The sequence below is a fragment of the Musa acuminata genome, chromosome BXJ1-6 (genome assembly GCF_036884655.1).
Source record: "Musa acuminata AAA Group cultivar baxijiao chromosome BXJ1-6, Cavendish_Baxijiao_AAA, whole genome shotgun sequence".
Classification (NCBI taxonomy): domain Eukaryota; kingdom Viridiplantae; phylum Streptophyta; class Magnoliopsida; order Zingiberales; family Musaceae; genus Musa; species Musa acuminata.
This window is the reverse complement of record NC_088332.1, coordinates 1,658,616-1,681,292: the sequence shown is the minus strand read 5'-3', so window position 1 is coordinate 1,681,292 and position 22,677 is coordinate 1,658,616. Positions and strand designations below refer to the sequence as shown.

Genomic DNA, 22,677 nt, shown 5'->3' with positions numbered 1-22,677 from the left:
GATAATATTCAAGTGATTTTTTGGCCGAAGTAGTTGTAAATTTAACTTAAATTTGATAAAATTAGATAAACAAAACAAATTCAAAATTGAAAGGAATCAAATTATGAAAACACCTATTTTGATACCATAAAAAAATGATGATAATTTAGAACTATGTTAGTCATTTCAAAGTTATTCTAAATATTTGATAATTTCAAAGTGCACCCACCATCACTATCATTAATTGGGTGGTGTGTGACACATACACCCCATAAGGATGATGATACGCCATTACCCGCTACTTACCGTCCACACGGCTCCCTTGTTGGGGGCGAAGCTCGCATCTAGATTACATAATATGCCACGCTGCCCTACTCTGCTGATACAGGAAGCAAGCAGAGGGACCACGACAGCCATAGTTGTCATTTCCATTTGGAAATTCAACCCCTCTTCCTGTGTTTATCTTACAGCTATGTATATGCACACTGCTCTCTTTTTCTCTCTCTCTCTCTCTCTCTACCTGTGCTTCTCTTACAGCTATGCATATAAAAAGAGGGAGGGAGAGAGTAACCGCACCTCCACACCTCGTCCCAACTACTGACTGAACCCCATACCTTACCCTTCCCATCTCTTTTCTCTCAACCCACCGTTGATGCCCTTCAATTCATGCCAACCACTCTCTTCTGAAGAAAGAGAGAAGTTCCACTGCCATCACTTCCCCTCCTTGGGAAAGACACATACATATGTGAAGACACAAGCTGCAGCGGCGTGTTTCTGTTTGTTCTTCTTTTGCAGCACCATTGATGCCCTTCAATTCATGCCAACCACTCTCTTCCGAAGAAAGAGAGAAGTTCCACTGCCATCACTTATTTCCCCTACTTGGGAAAGACACAAGCTGCAGCGGCGTGTTTCTGTTTCTTCTTCTCTTGCTTGCTGCATACTAAGTGATCGAGCCTAGTGGGAGGACAGAGGGAGAAATTGGCCGCCATATAAGGATGGTGGAGTTTATGGCGGTCGTGGTGATCAGGGGGTACGACGCGTAGCGGGACCCGGGGGGAGCAGATGTGGGAGGTGGGGTACAGCAGCGCTGCCATGTCCGCCACTCCCCTTCCCTCCTCATGCTCGTCCGTATTCCTTCTCTTTTTTTTCTTTTTCTTTTTGTGTTCCATTCTTTCCGATCATCTCCTGTTTCTGAGTTAACGCACTTTGGACATCCTTTTGTGATCTTATTCTCCTCAGTAAGTATGCGTATGTGTATGCGAAGAAGCACAATCATTATGTTAATAAAGGTGGCGGAGATGATTAGCGGGCCGGAGAAGGAGGACACCGTGGTGGCGGAGATGATTAGCGGGCCGGAGAAGGAGGACACCGTGACATCGGCGCCGCCTCTCGGCACCTTTCTCGCCGTCCCTCCTTCGCCCGTAATCCCTGCCACCACCCGTGAATGACCGCGCGGGTCCCGTGATGATTCCTCCCACCCGTGAACGACGCTACAAGGCGTGGAGACCCCGCAGGTCCCGTGATGATCCCTCCCACCCGTGAACGACGCAACAAGGCGTGGGGACCCCGCAGGTCCCGTGATGATCCCTCCCACCCGTGAACGACGCTACAAGCGTGGGGACCCGGCTGCCGAGCGGTGGCGACGTACGAGCCTCTCTCCCATCACACTAATTACTATCTTTAATACTAATCTAATCGAATGGCATCCGGGGATTACACGTCCTCGCGGGGGGCAGGGGGGCAGGGCGGTGGCGGCAAAGGCTGGCGCGGGCGAGCCGCGCGGTGGATAAGCAATCCTTCCCCTTGGAGATACCATCATATCCAAGACTGTGGGCTGGTGCATACTCCTACTCTGAGCGAGATACTAAGGCTGATGCTCTTGAAATCGCACAGTAAGCAATGAATGGCTACTTAAGCATCCTTTTCAAGGTTGTGGTATGTTTGTTCTTGGAGATTGTCACACTGGCCTAGATCTGATCATTAACCAGCCATCTGTACCTAGCTCTCAACAAGAGATGGTGAATATGCTAGGGTTATACCTAGATCATTACAGGCATATGACTTTTTAGGACAAAAAGTTTGCATACAGATATATTTGAGTGTAACAGACATCTGAACTAAGAAGAAAGTAATTATTTTTTCTTATGTGATGTCTAGTTTCCTTTCATCAGTTGAAATATTTTTTCTTGCAATGTATGACCCATATAATCTCCATCACACTACTGTTGTCAGTGTCTCTGCATCATCCCCTCATGCACATTTATCAGTGGCACATATGATCAGACTTCTTAAAATATACTTAAGTTTTAATTACATGCTAAGCAGGCCTACTTCTTCTCTGTGGTCATGCACATATATTAGTGGCACATATGACCCTCTGCTCTGATGAACATTGAACAAACCCCTAAGAATATACATTCTGGTGACAAGAATTGGGGACAAAAGCTCCTGTATGATGCCTCACATGCATAAATTATCATCTGCACTTGTGTATGTTTTTAAATGGTTCATATGTGTATACCTGTAATTTATATATCAGTATGAGTTTTATGGTGCTTCTTAGTTTCTTCATGACTGAATCTTTTTGTACTTCTAAACAAGAATATTTTCAGGCATGCAGAAAGAAGGGGAGTAAACGTGTTGGCTGAGATTGATGTGCCCGGCCATGCTCTCTCATGGTAGATAAAGTCCAAAGGCCTTTTAGCTCTTATTTTGTAGTATGGATTTAAAAATTCTTGAATTTTTAACTAAAAGAAATCATGTTGTTATTATAGTAACTCATACTGCTCTTGGTGATCATAGCCTGCATCTCCAAAGATGTCTTCTTTTCTGCAATGCAATATTCTTTTTCAATTTATTTGATTTTTCTCTGTGAATTGGGTTGGGAGTGATTACACAACCCAGATAAAACTCTATAAATTATCTTTTGTAGGGGTGTGGGCTATCCTGATTTGTGGCCCTCAGCTGAATGCCAAGAACCACTTGATGTCAGTAAAGAGTTCACATTCAAAGTAATTGAAGGAATTCTTTCTGGTAAATTTTCTTCTTCTTGCTGTTTGCATCTAATACAATACGGTTTCAGTGATTTAGATGTTAACAAGACTAGCCACACATAATAATCAGGTTCCCAGAGGCACCTGACAAATAAAGCCAGAACTTTCTACAAGATTAACAGCAGAGTTTGATCATATCTGCAATTGATAATATTGGATGAATACAATACAGTGAATTGATACTTTTGATGTGACTTCTTTTCTAAGAATTTATTCTCAAAGTTCATGTTATTTTTAGTTTAGAAAAGCAAGTTAGATTATCTTTCATGATGGTTGTTAGATGAATGACTAATTCCTGATTAATGTTTCAGATTTCACTAAGGTTTTCAAGTTCAGGTTTGTCCATTTGGGGGGGGGTGATGAAGTTAACACAAGTAAGCTCATACATTTCCTGTTAAGTGTAATAGCACCTCATTTGTTTATGCCTCAACATGTTCTTTTTAGTCATCATGGTCAGTGGTGGGCAAACTTGAAACTTCTAGAGACAACGGAAACTATCAAATACTACTTCACTGATTTAACTTTCTTTTTGGGTCATTTCTTGACATTTGATCTTTACAAAGTCACTTTTCATGTTTTCCTTTCGGACTTTGTTTTTCTACCATTCATGTTTCATTTGATGTCTCATACAAATAGCAAAAGATGGCTTTAAGAAACAATTGTTTTAGAAGTTTAGATACTTCAAATCAAAAGGTTTTGTTTTAATTTTGGTTACTGGACCGAGACATATCGAGTCTCAAAAAAAGATCTGAAGAAAAAAAAAGAAAAAAGGTTAGTGTCATCCTATGCCAGCTATATTGGGTGGTACAAGCCATGTACCACACATACCATCCGGTTTACTCTGGTCCACGTACTAGTAGGTTATGGAATTGGTAAATACCGCTCATACCAAGCCACACCAGGTGATATTTTTAACTTTAATTTAATTTAATATTTTGAAGTATGCAAGTGTTTCTTTTTTTTTTTTGCATAATATACCGCTTTTGTTGTGGATTTCAGGCTGCTGGACCAACACTCCTCGTATAATTGAATGGTATGTATCCTTACAAACCCAAATTTTCACCTTTATAGAATTTATTCATGGCATAGATCATAGTTTCTTCTACCTCTAATAGTTTTTATCAAGACAACTTCATCGTTTATCTACATTCATTAGAATGCCCATGTCTTTCTTTGGGACTTAAATTTTATAGTACATTTTCAGCCTTTAATTTCCATTCAAATTTCGTATCAGCTTTGCCCACCTCTCTTGAGGAACAAGTTGATGATTACGCTTAAGCAAATTTTCTTACTCAGTGAATTTATAATTGTTTTGGAACAAAAACTTATTAAATATCATGAGAGAAGGGTTTTTGAAGTTTGAAAAAAAAAAAAGGAAACTTAGGTTTCACTTTTTCTAAAAATTATCAAATATTTAGAATAACTTTGAAATGACTAACATAGTTCTAAATGATCATCATTTTCTTAAGGTATCAAAATAGGTGTTTTCATAATTTGATTCCTTTAAATTTTGAATTTGTTTTGTTTATCTAATTTTATCAAATTTAAGTTAAATTTACAACTACTTCGGCCAAAAAATCACTTGAATATTATCTTAAAAGGTTTTCTGAATTTTTATCCTTTTAAAACCTGGATCATACTATTTTTGAATGAGATTATACTATCTTTAGGTTCCTATTAAAGAAAATTTAACCCCATTAAATTTTTTTTAGGAAATTTAAAAAAATTATAAGCACAAATACCTATGTTTCTAATTTTAGTCTTTAAAATAGGTATTTTCACTTATTAAAGCCCTTAAAAGATTGAATTTGTCATTATCTAAATTAACCTAGTTTAAGGTGAATTTACAACCACCTTGATCTAAAAAACCAGTTAAATATTATTTTTCTGAAGTTCTATTAAAAAATTATTTTCGAGACTAAGAGTTATATTATTTCTGGAGTCATATTAAAAACAGTATAATCTTATTAAAAAAGAATAACTCATGATCCACTTTTCTCAAAAACTATCAAATTTCCAAGATACTTTGGCAATGACTTACACAGACTTAAATGATTTTTTCTATTTTTTACCCTTAAAATGATGAATCTGTGTTAATTTTATAAATTTGGCCAATTTATGATGAATTTTCAACCACTTTACCCCAAAACCACTTGTATATTATTAGAGAATGTTTTTTTAGTTACATAGTTTTCAAACAAGGTATATTGTTTTTGGAAACCTATTCTAAAATAGTATAATCCTAATAAATAAAGTGTAATTAAGATAAGTCTTTAACATTGGTATTTTCACTGATTTCGATCCTTAAAAGGTTTAATTTGTGTATTTATTTAATTTTGGCTAATTCAACATGAATTTATAACCACTTTGAGCAAAAAAAACATATAAATATTGTTAGAGAAGATTTTTCGAAGTTGAGAGAAAATTTTTTGGAGACCTATCTTATGTTGTTTTAAAATGAACAAGGTCACATTATTTTTTAGTCCTATTAAAAAAATGGTGTAATCTCACTTTAAATAAATATAACTCAGATATCACATTTAAAAAAAAAATATTAAAATCTCAGAAATCCTTAGAAATGATATGCAAAGGCCCAAATGACCTCTTTTTGGACAAAATTACACAATTTTTAACTTTATTAAAAAATAGTATAATCCCATTAAAAAAGAACATAACTTAGGTGCTAGTTTTCTTTTCTTTTTTTTGAAGTTTTAGGAAACTATGGAAATAATGTAGGAAGGTCTAAATGGCCACTTTTGGTTCTTAAGCTTTTAAAATGGATGTTTCCACGATTTTTAGCCTTAAAATATTGAATTTATCTCATTTTAAAATTTTGTCCAATTTAACGTGAATTAATAACCACTTTGGGTCACAAAAAATGAATATCATGAGATTAATGTTTTGAGAAAATAATTTTGAAGTCCTTGCTTATATTATTTTTGAGATTTGATTTACACGATTTTTGAATATGATTGCATTGTTTTTATTATTGAGTTCAAAAATAGTGCGACTCAATTCAAAAATTTTATAACTCAGATCTCACTATTTCTATATTTTATGAAATTTTAGAATTCCTTTTAAATGACTTACAAAGGCCTATATGTATTTTTTTCCTATTTCTAAGTCATTCAAATAGGCATTTTCACTGATTTCAACCCTTAAATGGTTGAATTTATATCATTTTTTTTATTTTTATAAAATTTGAAGTAAATTTAAACTATGTCGGGTATAAATTCACTTAAATTTTATTGAAAAAGTTTTTATAAAATAATAAAAATAAAATTTTGGAGACTCGAGTTACATTTTTTAAATCTAGGGTTGCATTGTTTTTAATCCTATTTAAAAAAAAAGCATTTAATGTCATTCAAAAAGACTACGAAGACTAGAAAACAATTTAACCCCATCCAAAAAGCCTTTAAAATAGGTATGAATATTTATTTTAACCGTTAAAGCAGTTCATTAAAGTCCGATTTCAAATAAAGTTCATTGTACTTTTATTTGATCCAATTTGAGTACTTCTATAGGATAGACCTCAACAGAGTATTTTAGTCCTATTTAAATATAGGATAACCTTGTTCAAAAAGAGTAAAAGTCAGGTCTAACTCTTTTTTATTTTCTAATTTTTAAGAACATAAAAAACTATTTACAAAGGCCTAAATCATCAAATAAGTATTTCACATATTTTTAAGCTTTTAAAAGGGCCAAGAGTCATTTTTTCAATTTTGACCAATATAACATGAATTTACAACTATTTTGTACTAAAATCACTTATATGTTATTAAAGAACGTTTTCTAAAGTTTTGAAATATTTTTTTTTGGAGACAAAGTTACACTGTTTTCAAATTTTTAGGTTTTTATTCAAAAATAGTGTAATTTAGGTCTAACTATTTTAGAAATATCCAAAATTTCGAAAAAACTTGGAAATAATATATAAGACCCAAATGATCATTTTTTATTTTTAATATTTTAAAATAAGAATTTTTATGTCATTGTTGAGACAACCTAATGGTTAATGCATTGTTGCAATATTAATTGATGTAAGGTTCGACTACATGTTTGGGTGTCTTATACATTGTTTAATGTAATAATTTTTTAAAACATATGGTTATTAAATTTTTAAATCTTTGAAAAGCTCAATTTGTACCTTTTTTTCAAATTTGATATTTAAAGTGAATTTACAATTACTTTAGGCCAAAAACTAGTGAATATTATCGTCGTATGTTTTCCAAAGGAGTTGAGTTACATTGTTTTTGGTTCTCATTTACAAACAATATTTCTTCATTAAAAAAAAAAATGCCAATTCAGTCAACTATTTCAAAACGATCCAGGATTTAATAAAACCTTAAAAACATTTTATAAAGGCTTGAACAATCACTTTTTCTATTTCAAACTTTTAAAATAGATATTTTAAACTTTCAAAATCGATATTTTCACTGATTTTAGTCCTTTTCGACTAATTTGAAAAGAATTTACAATCACTTAGGCCAAAAATCACTTGTAAATTATTAGAAATTTTCTTTCTAAGTTTTAATTAAAAAATTGGATACTTGAATTACAATATTTTTAAATAGCATTGGACTATTTTTGAGTCCTATTATAAAAAATGTAACCTCAGTTTCACTCAATTCAAAAAATCATTAGATTCTGTTTCTCTTATAAATTTACATTCCTCCAATAACATTCAATTATATTTCATCTCTTGTTCCTTAATCCTTCAGTAACTTTCGTTGTCTGACAAGCATAAAAAAAAGGTGTATCTGTCTGAAAATTGCAAAGAATTTTGGTGAACTTCTATGATTCATAGAACGCCCTGTGCCTCAAGCTCGTCGCCTCCGACGACGTCATCGTCGCCGAGGTACTGCCGCTGCCGACGCTCCCGTCGTTGTGGTACCTCTTGTGCCCCCCAGCGCTTGCCCCAACGGAAACGTCTTCAGGCACACCGAACACCGGTGCACCCTGCCGCCGTCGGAGGCCGCCGCGGTGGCGCTTGCGCTTGCCGTGGAAGAGCCCCGAGGCCGAGGCTTCCTCGACGCCGCTGCTAGCCTTCCGATGGCTGGCATTGTGCCCGCCCAGGTGATCGAATCAAACCTGAAAAACCAAAGAAAGAAGCAAAAAAAACAAAAAATAAAAAAACAAAAAATATATATATTGTGCATAAAGAAATAACTGAGAAAGAAAAGTTTTACCATAACACAGATTTAACCTCCTCATTTCATTCCATTCATAGTATCCACTTACAAAATTAAAGCACATTCCTAATACTTAATCACACATCCACTAAATAAAGATAGATAAATAAAAATATGAGCAGGATTACAATAATAAACTACATAGTACTATTAGTCTAGGCAGGAACTAAGATGACGCAGACAACACTCTTCTTCTCTAGTCATTCTTCCATAAACTGTCATTATAAAAATAAGCACCATAATTAGTATAAAAATAAATAATATCAAACACTTAGCCATCACACAGTCGGTCACTCGCACTCGGTGTTTACCATGAGAACCATTTTATAGACAAAACCGGCAACAGGGGGAGCCGCGGAGGTCCACCTTCGCATAGATGGGGGCGGTGTGGTGCTTCGAGGGTGAGGGTAATAAACACGCCGCTGCAGCTTGTGTCCTTCCCAAGTAGGGGAAGTAAGTGATGGCAGTGGAACTTCTTTCTTTCTTCAGAAGAGAGTGGTTGGCATGAATTGAAGGGCATCAATGGTGGGTTGAGAGAAAAGAGATGGGAAGGGTAAGGTATGGGGTTCAGTCAGTAGTTGGGACGAGGTGTGGAGGTGCGGTTACTCTCTCCCTCCCTCTTTTTATATGCATAGCTGTAAGAGAAGCACAGGAAGAGAGAGAGCAGTGTGCATATACATAGCTGTAAGAGAAGTACAGGAAGAGAGAGAGCAGTGTGCATATACATAGCTGTAAGAGAAGCACAGGAAGAGGGGTTGAATTTCCAAATGGAAATGGCAACCATTGCTGCGCGGTCCCTCTGCTTACTTCCAATGTACATAATGGAAATGCCATAGCTATTCCGTTCCCATGTCCATAATAGCATACTCGAAGGATGTGACGTGTATGTACATTTATACGTTCATAGGCATACGTTAATCAGGGATGAAGAGAAGGAGCAGGGCAGCATGACACGAATAGCGCCACATATTATGTAATCTAGATGCGAGCTTCGCCACAAAGTAAGTAGCGGGTAATGGCACATCATCATCGTTATGGGACGGATGTGTCACGCACCACCCAATTAAAGGAAGGCACGGAAAGTGCCTCTTCCGGCTTCGAAATATTATCCATGTCCAAGATCTTCTACCACAAGGATATCCCATTACTACCGGCCATGCTGCTGGTGCTATCGATTCAGGTGATTTCTTCTTCTAGTATCGAGAAATTGGTATTAAAAAATAATTATTTATTCTTTTTTTTGTAAAGAAGAGGCAATAAATAATATGGTTGCTGAATTTTGATGATTTAGTTAGTTAGTTAGTTATTGTTGGATCACTCATGACCATTGACGACTGAAACGGGACCCATAGGATCAACATATGAATCCCATTAATGCTGGCTTATGGTATTTACGCGGGTGAAGATTTGCGCGTTGCTCGAAGTATTTTGCTCGCTTTGCTCAGTCACTGTCACGGTCATCATCATTTCACGGGTGAGCTTTTGAGAGACAGTGGAATCACGGGTGAGCTTTTGAGAGGCAGTGGTTTCTCAGATCGTGGTGTGTGAGATATGGCCAAGGTGCGATTCTAGTTGTCTTAATTTTGCTTTTCTTAATGATGATAATTATTGTTTTTATTTATCTATCTTTGATGTGTGATTAAGTGTTAGGAATATGCTTTAATTTTGTTAATAAAGGTTGCGGAGATGGTTAGCGAGCCGGAGAAGGAGATTGTTGGGCTTGTCCGCAGGTGCATAAAGACCGTGGCTTGAGGCACCCACTTCCCTTGTTATTACCCTCACTCTCGAAGCACCACATAGCCCTCATCTTTGTGAAGGTGGACCTCCGCGGCCCCCCCTGCTTGTACGAGATCTGCCGGATGCGTTACTGATGGTGGTGACGACAAAGTGTGCAGTCGATCGAGACTTACCTGACCATGAGGTTCCTCGATACGGTTTCCGATCACTCATGACCATTGCCTCCTCGTGCTCGCCCGCGGATGAGGGCCTGGTACTTATCGCGTGCCATTGTTATCCTCCGACTTGGCCGGCGAAGCTCGAGTACAGGCCTTTCGTCTACGGGTAAGCATTCGGGTCGTATCAAGCCCTAGGCGGGCACAAGGCTAGCCATCGGAAGCCTAGCAGCGGTGTCGAGGAAGCCTTGCCCCGGGCTCTTCCACGATTAGCGCAAGCGCCTCCTTCCGGCCTCCGGTGGCGGCAGGGTGCACCGGTGCTCGGGGTGCCTCATTCTATTCATAGTTTTAACATAGTATTATTCATTCATACAAAATAAAAACATACTCCTACATATTAAATATTAAAACATACCATAACATTTACTCACACATCCACATACATAAATAAAAAGACTAATTTAAAACTACAAACTACATAGTGCTATTAGCAAAAGGTGCTGTCTGGGGGGGGGGGGGCAGCATTTCAGGCGGCGAGCGTAACAGTCTTTGGTACTTTGCCCTGTGACTGTCATGGATATAATCAATAAGATTAGCAATATATAAAAAAATAGAATGACACCCTTACCCTTAGCCATCTCTCACAAACAATCACTCGCTCGTACTTGGTCTTATACTACGACAACCATTTTATAGACGTGAACTCACTCCCTCTCAAAAGCCAACCCGTGAGGTGACAGTGACCACGACAGCGACCTGAGCAAAGCCAGTACTTCGTGCGACGTATAAATGTTCATCCGCCTAAACACCGTGGTTCTATGGGTCACGTTTCAATGGCCAATGATCATGTGTTATTGGAAACCATAAGTAATAGAGTCGGAGGACAACAATGGCAGTACCGGGCCCTCGCCCGAGGAGGCAGAGCGCCCCTCCTTTGTCGGCGGGTGATCGAAGCGGAGGGAGAATCACGTATCAAACCTGAAAAAAAGAAACAAGCAAAAAAAAAAAAAAACATATTGTGCATAACACAGATTTAACCTCGTTTCATTCCATTCATAGTATCAATATACAGAGTAAAACGCTTAATCACAGTCATATATTACAAAATTAAAGTACAACTCTAAGAAGTTAATCACACATCCCACTAGATAAGATAACCTAAGTTAACGAGGAGGATTAGATAATAATAAACTACATAGTGCCATTAACCGACGCTGGATTTGGATGACAACACGGTAGTTTTTCGGCACAGCAGTCTTTACCTTCGTCAATAAAAAACATTAAAATAATCATTATAAACAACATAAAAATAAATAACATCACACCAGCCATCCTTCGTACGTTACTATTTCACAACTCGTACTCGTTGTTGTACTATGAGTACCATTTTATAGACAATGGTTCGACCTACTCCCTCTCAAAAGCCAGCCCACCCGTGAGGTGAGTGCCCGCGACAACGATGTGAGCTACTTTGTGCGATGCGCTAATGTTCAGCGTTGGTCCTATTGGTCCGATGCTGCATTAGTTTGTTCGGTTTGCCATGCTGACCAGAAGATGGATGCTGAAAAAGCAAATTGTTACTATACATGTACAAAGTCAAAGATTATAAATATGTTTATTTTGACTAATATTAGACATTTTACAACATCAACTACAAGTATGATGAATGAATGATGGATGGTCTCTGTTCCCACGTTTCATCATAGTATCACTGATTACATGAGGGTTGTTAATGACCACATTTATTATCCAAAAAATCAACATTTGATGTGTGTTTTATCATTAATGATGAGAACTTACATTTGACATATTTGAAAGCATATGTATTGCTTGATACCAATTAGAACAAACATGGCAGATCAAGAAAAAATACTAGTTATGAACCACAGTTTTTGGGCTGAGTTGACTCCTAAAGTTGTTGAAAGTCTCTTCCCTGTTCATCAAGGAACACAAGTTTTAGAGCAGAAACAACCGAGGACATACAATTCATCCAGATGTGGAATTCATACCAATTGATGACCTCATATCCATGTGATGATGCTATTTTTTGTGCACGCAAAACAAAATACTTGTAGCCCTGAGATTCATTCATTCTATGTTTATTCAACCTGTAAAAGAAATTACATAATGCTGGAAGATAATCTAAAGTTTATCTGAGTTAGTGTTAAAATGTGTTATCTAGAGTCATACTAAATTCCTTGACACCGTTGCTAGGCTTCCGGTGGCTGGCCTTGTGCCAGCCTAGAGCCTGGTAAGACCCGAATGCCTTCTCGCAGACTCAACGACCTGAATGCCGAGTGGGAGGCCAACAATGGCAGGCGATGAGTACCGGACCCTCAGCCGTAGAGCGCCAAGTACTCTTTCTTTGTCGATGCCAAGTACCGGACCCTCTCAAACCTGAAAAAAAAAAAAGAACAAAAGAAAAAAAAAGAAAAAATATATTGTGCATAATGAAATAGCAAAAGTTTTACCATGACACAGGATAACACGGGTGGGCTGGCACTGTCAGCTCACGGGTGGGTTGGCTTTTGAGAGGGAGTAGGTCGAATCATTGTCTATAAAATGGTACGCATAGTACAACAACGAGTACGAGTTGTGAAATAGTAACGTGCGAAGGATGGCTGGTGTGATGCTATTTATTTTTATGTTGTTTATAATGATTATTTTAATGTTTTTTATTGGCGAAGGTAAAGACTGCTGTACCGAAAAACTACCGTGTTGTCATCCAAATCCAGCGTCGGTTAATGGCACTATGTAGTTTATTATTATCTAATCCTCCTCATTAACTTAGGTTATCTTATCTAGTGGGATGTGTGATTAACTTCTTGGAGTTGTACTTTACTTTTGTAATATATGGCTGTGATTAAGCGTTTTACTCTGTATATTGATACTATGAATGGAATGAAACGAGGAGGTTAAATCTGTGTTATGCACAATATGTTTTTTTTTTGTTTTTTTTTTGCTTGTTTCGTTTTTTCAGGTTTGATACGTGATTCTCCCTCCGCTTCGATCACCCGCCGACAAAGGAGGGGCGCTCTGCCTCCTCGGGTGAGGGCCCGGTACTGCCATTGTTGTCCTCCGACTCGGCACCGCCGGGGAAGCTCGAGTACAGGCCTTCCGGACGGAAGGCATTCGGGTCTTACCAGGCCCTGGGTGGGCACAAGGCCAGCCATCGAAAGCCTAGCAGCGGCGTCGAGGAAGCCTCGCCTCGGGCTCTTCCACGACTAGCGCAAGCGCCTCCGGTGGCGGCAGGGTGCACCGGTGCTCGGGGTGCTTGAAGACGTTTCCCTTGGGGCAAGCGCTGGGGGGCACAAGAGGTGCCGCAACGACGGGAGCGTCGGCAGCGGCACTGCCGCGGCGGCGATGACGTCGTCGGAGGGGGCGAGCTCGAGGCACAGGGAAACGTGTGTGTAAATAAATAAAAAATAATTGTTAGAAAAAAAAAGAAAAAAAAGACCTCGTTGCTCTCCCCATTGCCTCACACCTTTCTGAGGAATGAAATATTAGCTTGCATGAACCAATATCTTCTCCCAATCGCCTCACGCCTCGTTTCCTCTCCTTTTCTTCCTCGTCAGCCATTCCGGTGTTGACGTTGCCATCAATAACCAGGTGAGAAAAAGAGAAAAAAGATTTTGAAAGCAATAATGTACCAACGCCAATCCACTTAATATAGAATATTCCCACTATCCAGTTCACGATTTTTTACATTTTTTTTTTGGGATCACTGACAGATTTAATTCCCTTAACTATCACAGCCACACCGACACCTTTAAAACTAATAAAAGTATATTTGGCAACGGAATCACAACTCTTTCTATTAATGGTTGGACAATTAATCCTTTCCACTATATTTAGAGATGCTTTGATCCTTTATATCTTCTCAATTTACAGCTTATTCTCTAATAGGAGTCCTACCAAATGGCCGATGAAGAAGGTGATATGCCCTGACATCTTTCGTTTTGACTTCTTACTGTCATCCTTATATGATTCTTTTTCATTTTCTTCCTCCCTCTCCTCTTCTTTCAGGTTCTTCGATTCTGGATGACTCTCCGATTGAGCAAGTTCGGTTGACAGTCCCACCAACAGATGATAACACATTGCAGGTCTTGACATTCCGAACATGGCTTATCGGAATCCCCATTTGCATCCTCGGGTCCGTAAGTGCAGCATTATCCTTTTACCGACAGCAAATGTTCAATTTTTCACATGTCTGCGACTCTGCATCAACATGATGGTGTTCATTGCTAGGAAACTAATGGCTAACATGCTACCGAACAAAGTGATAAGAATGCCATACACAAACTGGAGTTTCTCGTTGAATCCGGGACCCTTCAACTTGAAAGAACATGTGGCGACCACCATGTTGGCCGGCAGGGTAAGTGCTTCTGCCGGCTTTGAAATATTAACCATATCCAAGATCTACCACAAGGATATCCCGTTATTGCCGGCCATACTGCTGGTACTAATCGATTCAGGTGATTTCTTTTGTTATCATGAAATCGGTGTAAAAAAAAAACCATTAGTTATTCTTTAGAAAAAGTAATAATATGATGCTGAATTCTTCGAATGTTTTAGTTAATTCTAGTTGATCTTTCCCAACTTCCTTTGAAGAAGTGATAACTTAAAATGGCTTATGGTGTGTAGTTTCTCGGATATGGGTTTGCTGGCATATTCATGAAGTTGCTAGTGCACTCGCCCTATATGTGGTGGCCTTCGACTCTAGTAGACGTCGCCTTCTACAGGTGGCGTGCCTCTCCTCGTAAACAATGTTATGGTAAAACTTTCTTTTTTTCAACTATTTCATTATGCACAATATATTTTTTTTTCTTTTTCGTTTTTTTTTTTCAGGTTTGATATGGAACGATTTTCCCTCGGACCCAAGCGCTTCGATCAGCAAAGGAGTACTTGCGCTCTGCCTCCTAGTGCTCGCTCGCGGATGAGGGCCCGATACTCATCGCCTGCCATTGTTGTCCTCCGACTTGGCCGGCGAAGCTCGAGTACAGGCCTTCCGTCTACGGGTAGGCATTCGGGTCGTATCATGCCCTAGCCGGGCACAAGGCCAGCCATCGGAAGCCTAACAGCAGTGTCGAGGAAGCCTCGCCTCGGGCTCTTCCATGACTAGCGCAAGCGCCTCCTTCCAGCCTCCGGTGGCGGCAGGGTGCTCAGGGTGCCTGAATACGTTTCCCTTGGGGCAAGCGCTGGGGGGCACAAGAGGTGCCACAACGACGGGAGTGTCGGCAGCGTCACTGTCGCGGCGGCGATGACGTCGTCGGAGGGGGCGAGCTCTCCCAACGAGGCGATGACGTCGTTGGATGGGGAGAGCAACAATCTCTCCTCCTCTCCAAGGACCAGTCCACCATCCTCGAGGAGAGCTTCAAGGAGCACAACACCCTCATCCCCTTAATTCCCTCTTCTCCTTCGGTGACTACCGATACATGATGGTGTAGCAATCGTTGCTAACATGGGTCTGCTTCTCCTGCGTGATGACAGAAGCAAAAACTGGCGTTGGCCAAACAACTCAACCTGAGGCCAAGGCAAGAGGAAGTGTGGTTTCAGAACCGAAGAGCAAGGTATTCTTTCTCCGGCAATTAATTAGGTGTGATGATGCTGTGACCTTCGTATACTGATCTCGTTAATGCTTGGGTTAATCTCAAGACGAAGTTGAAGCAAACAGAGGTGGACTGCGAGTTCCTGCAAAAGGAAGTGCAAGAGCTGAGAGCTCTGAAGTTGTACATGAATGAGCCCCTTACAAACATCTCCACGCCTGAGTAGCAAAAATTGGTCATTGGTGGTGAGGTGTGCATGTGGGGAGAAAGTATTGATGCCTCTGATATCGAGCAAACCATCTGGCCTCGTGCTGCAGCTGCTGCAGGTAATACTGGCGAAAACTAAGCATTAAAATCTCGGTTAGATATCAGTTTCCATAACCTACCCAACCAATATAAGACCAGTATATATATAATTGAATAAAATAGAAAAAGAATTAAAAAGTAATGTTATTGTATCACCTCACGAGTTGGCTTTTGAGAGGGAGTGAGTTCACGTCTATAAAATGGTTGTTGTAGTACAAGACCAAGTACAAGCGAGTGATTGTTTGTAAGAGATGGCTAAGGGTGTCATTTTATTTTTTTATATATTGCTAATCTTATTGATTATATCCATGACAGTCACAAGGCAAAGTACCAAAGACTGTTGCGCTCGCCGCCTGAAATGCTGCCCCCCCCCCCCCTAGACAGCATCTTTTGCTAATAGCACTATGTAGTTTGTAGTTTTAAATTAGTCTTTTTATTTATGTATGTGAATGTGTGAGTAAATGTTATGGTATGTTTTAATATTGTAATATGTAGGAGTATGTTTTTATTTTGTATGAATGAATGATACTATGTTAAATCTATGAATGGAATGAGGAGTTTAAATCTGTGTTATCCTGTGTCATGGTAAAGAGTACTTGGCATCGACAAAGAAAGAGTACTTGGCGCTCTACGGCTGAGGGTCCGATACTCATCGCCTGCCATTGTTGGCCTCTCACTCGGCATTCGGGTCGTTGAGTCTGCGAGAAGGCATTCGGGTCTTACCAGGCTCTGGGCTAGCACAAGGCCAGCCACCGGAAGCCTAGCAACGGTGTCAAGGAATTTAGTATGACTCTAGATAACACCTTTTAACACTAACTCAGATAAACTTTAGATTATCTTCCAGCATTATGTAATTTCTTTTACAGGTTGAATAAACATGGAATGAATGAATCTCAGGGCTACAAGTATTTTGTTTTGCGTGCACAAAAAATAGCATTATCACATGGATATGAAGTCATCAATTGGTATGAATTCTACATCTGGATGAATTGTATGTCCTCGGTTGTTTCTGCTCTAAAACTTGTGTTCCTTGATGAACAGGGAAGAGACTTTCAACAACTTTAGGAGTCAACTCAGCCCAAAAACTGTGGTTCATAACTGGTATTTTTTCTTGATCTGCCATGTTTGTTCTAATTGGTATCAAGCAATACATATGCTTTCAAATATGTCAAATGTAAGTTCTCATCATTAATGATAAAACACACATCAAATGTTGATTTTTTGGATAATAAATGTGGTCATTAACAACCCTCATGTAATCAGTGATACCATGATGAAACGTGGGAACAGAGACCATCCATCATTCATTCATCATACTTGTAGTTGATGTTGTAAAATGTCTAATATTAGTCAAAATAAACATATTTATAATCTTTGACTTTGTACATGTATAGTAACAATTTGCTTTTTCAGTATCCATCTTCTCGTCAGCATGGCAAACTGAACAAACTAATGCAGCACAAACTTATCATCCAATGAGATCAGATCATTATTTCTTATAGAATGTTAATTGCATTATGCTCTTGATGCCATTTTTTCTTTGTCCAATCTGTCTAGTCAAAACAAAAAGTTATGATGATACACTATCTTACTTTATTCAGAAACCACATGTGTTTCCTCTCCCAGATCCTCACCCCCAAAAAAAAAGAAAAATCAGAATGCATGTTGGAAATTTGGATTTATTTATGTGTACACCGATCCGGATGGATTGTGTTGGTGTCATCAATGTCATAAGACAATTTTCCTTGTGTGCTTGCAGGCTTGGTGGTGGAATAGCGCAGAAGGTGGTGGTGGCCGGACTGAGATATGCATTGTGAGCAACCAGGACAAGTGGTACTTGGATCACTTGGATGTCCCATGGCAGAAGTTCTACATGAATGAGCCCCTTACAAACATCTCCACGCCTGAGCAGCAAAAATTGGTCATTGGTGGTGAGGTGTGCATGTGGGGAGAAAGTATTGATGCCTCTGATATTGAGCAAACCATCTGGCCTCGTGCTGCAGCTGCTGCAGGTAATTCTGGCGAAAACTAAGCATTAAAATCTCGGTTAGATATCAGTTTCCATAACCTACCCAACCAATATAAGACCAGTATATATATAATTGAATAAAATAGAAAAACAAATTAAAAAGTAATGGTATTGTATCGCTATCGAACTATATGTTCCAATATCGGCATTCAGTCAGACAGGAAACATCAGTCCATGCATGTTCGCATACTGATCAATTGAACATTTCAAAATGGTAATATCTTTATTGGTCTGACACTAGATGTGTGCATTGACAAATTCACAAACTCAGCATGAGTCCACCATCTTTTGTACATCTGAACTTGCATGTTTGTAGAACAAGTGATATCTTCTTGTGCATCCAAAGTACTGTGGTAGTATAGAATATCAAACTTGCCAATACAAGATTTATGATATAGAGGTAAATAATTCTACTTAATTTTTTCATATGAAAGATTCAAGAATAACCAACCTGCACCAAACCAGCCGAGTGCTACCTCTGCTGTCTCCTTACTTCGACAGAATCATATTATCAAGTTGTCTTCTTCAACATGCATGCTACTCATATCTGAAAAATGTATTGTGTAGTATCAAAAGCAGAGATAAAGATCAATACTTGTATAAACTGTTTGTCAAAATTCACGCCATTGTTAATTAAGTGTTTCTGATCATCTTTCGTGAATCTACTGAATTCTGCAATCGGTTTGTTTTTTCCAAAGAGAGGTTGTGGACTCCTCTTGACAAACTAGCGAAGGACCCAAGGCAAGCCACAGGAAGATTGGCTAGATTCAGATGTTTGCTCAACCAAATGGGGGTTGCTGCTGCGCCGGTAGCAGGACCTGGTAGAACTGCTCCATTGGGCCCTGGTTCTTGCTACAAGCAGTGAACAGCCATTAAGATCATCGACAGCAGTGCTTGCATGACGCTAAGAGAGGATCAGCCATTGTTGCCGGCCTTTATGGGGGGGTAAATTAGTATTTATACGACAATAGTTAATCAGTTTCTGCTGAAATCTTGCTGATTAGTGTCATTCAAGCAAACCCAAAAAATAAAATTTCTGCTGTGGAGCAATGTGACATAATGTTTCTTTTTGTCGATCATTGACATGTTTAAGATTAACAAATTAGTTTTCCTGATATCTGAGTTCTTTGCATCTTCTTCTTATTTAGTTCTATGATGTTAGCAACAAAAAAGTTAAAATCTCTCAGCAGTCAGATTTCTCATCTCTTTCCTATCCTTTCTTAGTTGTGTTTCTGGAAGCTATAGAAGATTGTCCTGTTGTGTTTTATTATCCAAAAAATTTACATTTGATGTGTGTTTTATCATTAATGATGAGAACTTACATTTGACATATTTGAAAGCATATGTATTGCTTGATACCAATTAGAACAAACATGGCAGAGCAAGAAAAAATACCAGTTATGAACCACAGTTTTTGGGCTGAGTTGACTCCCAAAGTTGTTGAAAGTCTCTTCCCTGTTCATCAAGGAACACAAGTTTTAGAGCAGAAACAACCGAGGACATACAATTCATACCAATTGATGACTTCATCTCCATGTGATAATGCTATTTTTTGTGCACTCAAAACAAAATACTTGTAGCCCTGAGATTCATTCATTCCATGTTTATTCAACCTGTAAAAGAAATTATATAATGTTGGAAAATAATCTAAAGTTTATCTGAGTTAGTGTTAAAAGGTGTTATCTAGAGTCATACTAAATTCTTTGTATTTGAGTAAGATCTTCTTATATGAGTTATGACTTTGTAAGCTAGATTAGGAGAAGAGTGATGGATAAACCTCTATGAATCATAGAAGTTCACCAAAATTCTTTGCAATTTTCAGACAGATACACCTTTTTTTTATGCTTGTCAGACAACCAAAGTTACTGAAGGATTAAGGAACAAGAGATGAAATATAGTTGAATGTTATTGGAGGAATGCAAATTTATAAGAGAAACAGAATCTAATGATTTTTTGAATACAGTGAAACTGAGGTTACATTTTTTATAATAGGACTCAAAAATAGTCCGATGCTATTTAAAAATATTGTAATTCAAGTATCCAATTTTTTAATTAAAACTTAGAAAGAAAATTTCTAATAATTTACAAGTGATTTTTGGCCTAAGTGATCGTAAATTCTTTTCAAATTAGTCGAAACTAAAAAATTGACGCAAATGTTTTAAGGACTAAAATCAGTGAAAATATCTATTTTGAAAGTTGAAAATATCTATTTTAAAAGTTTGAAATAGAAAAAGTGATTCTTCAAGCCTTTACAAAATGTTTTTGTTTTATTAAATCTTGGATCGTTTTGAAATAGTTGACTGAATTGGCATTATTTTTTAATGAAGAAATATTGTTTGTAAATGAGAACCAAAAACAATGTAACTCAACTCCTTTGGAAAACATACGACGATAATATTCACTAGTTTTTGGCCTAAAGTAATTGTAAATTCACTTTAAATATCAAAATTGAAAAAAAGGTACAAATTGAGCTTTTCAAAGGTTTAAAAAATTAATAACCATATGTTTTAAAAAATTATTACATTAAACAATTTATAAGACACTCAAACATGTAGTCGAACGTTACATCAATTAATATTGCAACAATGCACTAACCATTAGGTTGTCTCAACAATGACATGAAATTATTATTTTAAAATATTAAAAATGAAAAATGATCATTTGGGTCTTATATATTATTTCCAAGGTTTTGTGAAATTTTGGATATTACTAAAATAGTTAGACCTAAATTACACTATTTTTGAATAAAAACCTAAAAATTTGAAAATAGTGTAACTTTGTCTCAAAAAAAAATTATTTCAAAACTTTAGAAAACGTTCTTTAATAACATATAAGTGATTTTTAGTACAAAATAGTTGTAAATTCATGTTATATTGGTCAAAATTGAAAAAAATGACTCTTTGGCCCTTTTAAAAGCTTAAAAATATGTGAAATGCTTATTTGATGATTTAGGCCTTTGTAAATAGTTTTTTATGTTTCTAAAAATTAGAAAATAAAAAAGATTTAGACCTCACTTTTACTCTTTTTGAATGAGGTTATCCTATATTTAAATAGGACTAAAAAACAGTGTGACCATATTTAAAAATAGTTGATCTAAAAAAATAATTTTCTCTCAAAAATTTAAAAATACTTGTATACTAATAATTGTGGTCTTGAGTTTTCTGTTGAGGTCTATCCAGGTACTTAAATTGGATCAAATAAAAGTATAATGAACTTTATTTGGAATCGAACTTTAATGAAATGCTTTAATGGTTAAAATAAATATTCATACCTATTTTAAAGGCTTTTTGGATGAGATTAAATTGTTTTATAGTCTTCATAGTCTTTTTGAATGACATTAAATGCTTTTTTTAAAATAGGATTAAAAACAATGCAACCCTAGATTTAAAAAATGTAACTCGAGTCTCCAAAATTTTATTTTTATTATTTTATAAAAACTTTTTCAATAAAATTTAAGTGAATTTATACTCGACATAGTTTAAATTTACTTCAAATTTTATAAAAATAAAAAAAATGATATAAATTCAACCATTTAAGGGTTGAAATCAGTGAAAATGCCTATTTGAATGACTTAGAAATAGGAAAAAAATACATATAGGCCTTTGTAAGTCATTTAAAAGGAATTATAAAATTTCATAAAATATAGAAATAGTGAGATCTGAGTTATAAAATTTTTGAATTGAGTCGCACTATTTTTGAACTCAATAATAAAAACAATGCAATCATATTCAAAAATCGTGTAAATCAAATCTCAAAAATAATATAAGCAAGGACTTCAAAATTATTTTCTCAAAACATTAATCTCATGATATTCATTTTTTGTGACCCAAATGGTTATTAATTCACATTAAATTGGACAAAATTTTAAAATGAGATAAATTCAATATTTTAAGGCTAAAAATAGTGGAAACATCCATTTTAAAAGCTTAAAAACCGAAAGTGGCCATTTAGACCTTTCTAAATTATTTCCATAGTTTCCTAAAACTTCAAAAAAAAGAAAAGAAAACTAGCACCTAAGTTATGTTCTTTTTTAATGGGATTATACTATTTTTTTAATAAAATTAAAATTTGTGTAATTTTGTCCAAAAATAGGTCATTTGGGCCTTTGTATATCTTTTTAAGGATTTCTGAGATTTTAATAATTTTTTTAAAATGTGATATCTGAGTTATATTTATTTTAAGTGAGATTTCACCATTTTTTTAATAGGACTAAAAAATAATGTGACCTTGTTCATTTTAAAACAACATAAGATAGGTCTCCATAGATTTTTCTCTCAACTTCGAAAAATCTTCTCTAACAATATTTATATATTTATTTTTGCTCAAAGTGGTTATAAATTCATGTTGAATTAGCCAAAATTAAATAAATACACAAATTAAACCTTTTAAGGATCGAAATCAGTGAACGTTTGGTCATGGTTCATAATTGGTTTGATATTGAACTACTTTGTCTTCCGAAGGTTCAAAGAATAGTGGGCACATTATAATTACGTGTTATCAATTGGACTGGATTCCGGAGCATCTATTTTGAGCACTTTTGTTATTCTTTTTCTTCAATCTAGCGTATATATGGACCTATTAGTGGGGTTTGGAGATGGACAACCATTGCACCTTGGCTCATTGTCCAACGGCACCATGAGTTGTTGTAGAAGGCTGTCCTGTATTCAATTGAGATGATCACTA

The 22,677-nt window shown here is 37.0% G+C and overlaps 1 long non-coding RNA gene and 1 pseudogene across 1 annotated transcript; both read left to right on the top strand.

The window, feature by feature from the left end:
* Positions 1–1,277: 1,277 nt before the first annotated feature.
* LOC135677925 (beta-hexosaminidase 3-like) lies at positions 1,278–19,109 on the top strand (annotated as a pseudogene).
* LOC135675555 (uncharacterized) lies at positions 4,072–12,676 on the top strand. The gene is made up of 2 exons (XR_010513921.1): positions 4,072–9,781; positions 9,899–12,676. It is a non-coding gene; the product is annotated as an uncharacterized LOC135675555 (long non-coding RNA).
* Positions 19,110–22,677: the final 3,568 nt, after the last annotated feature.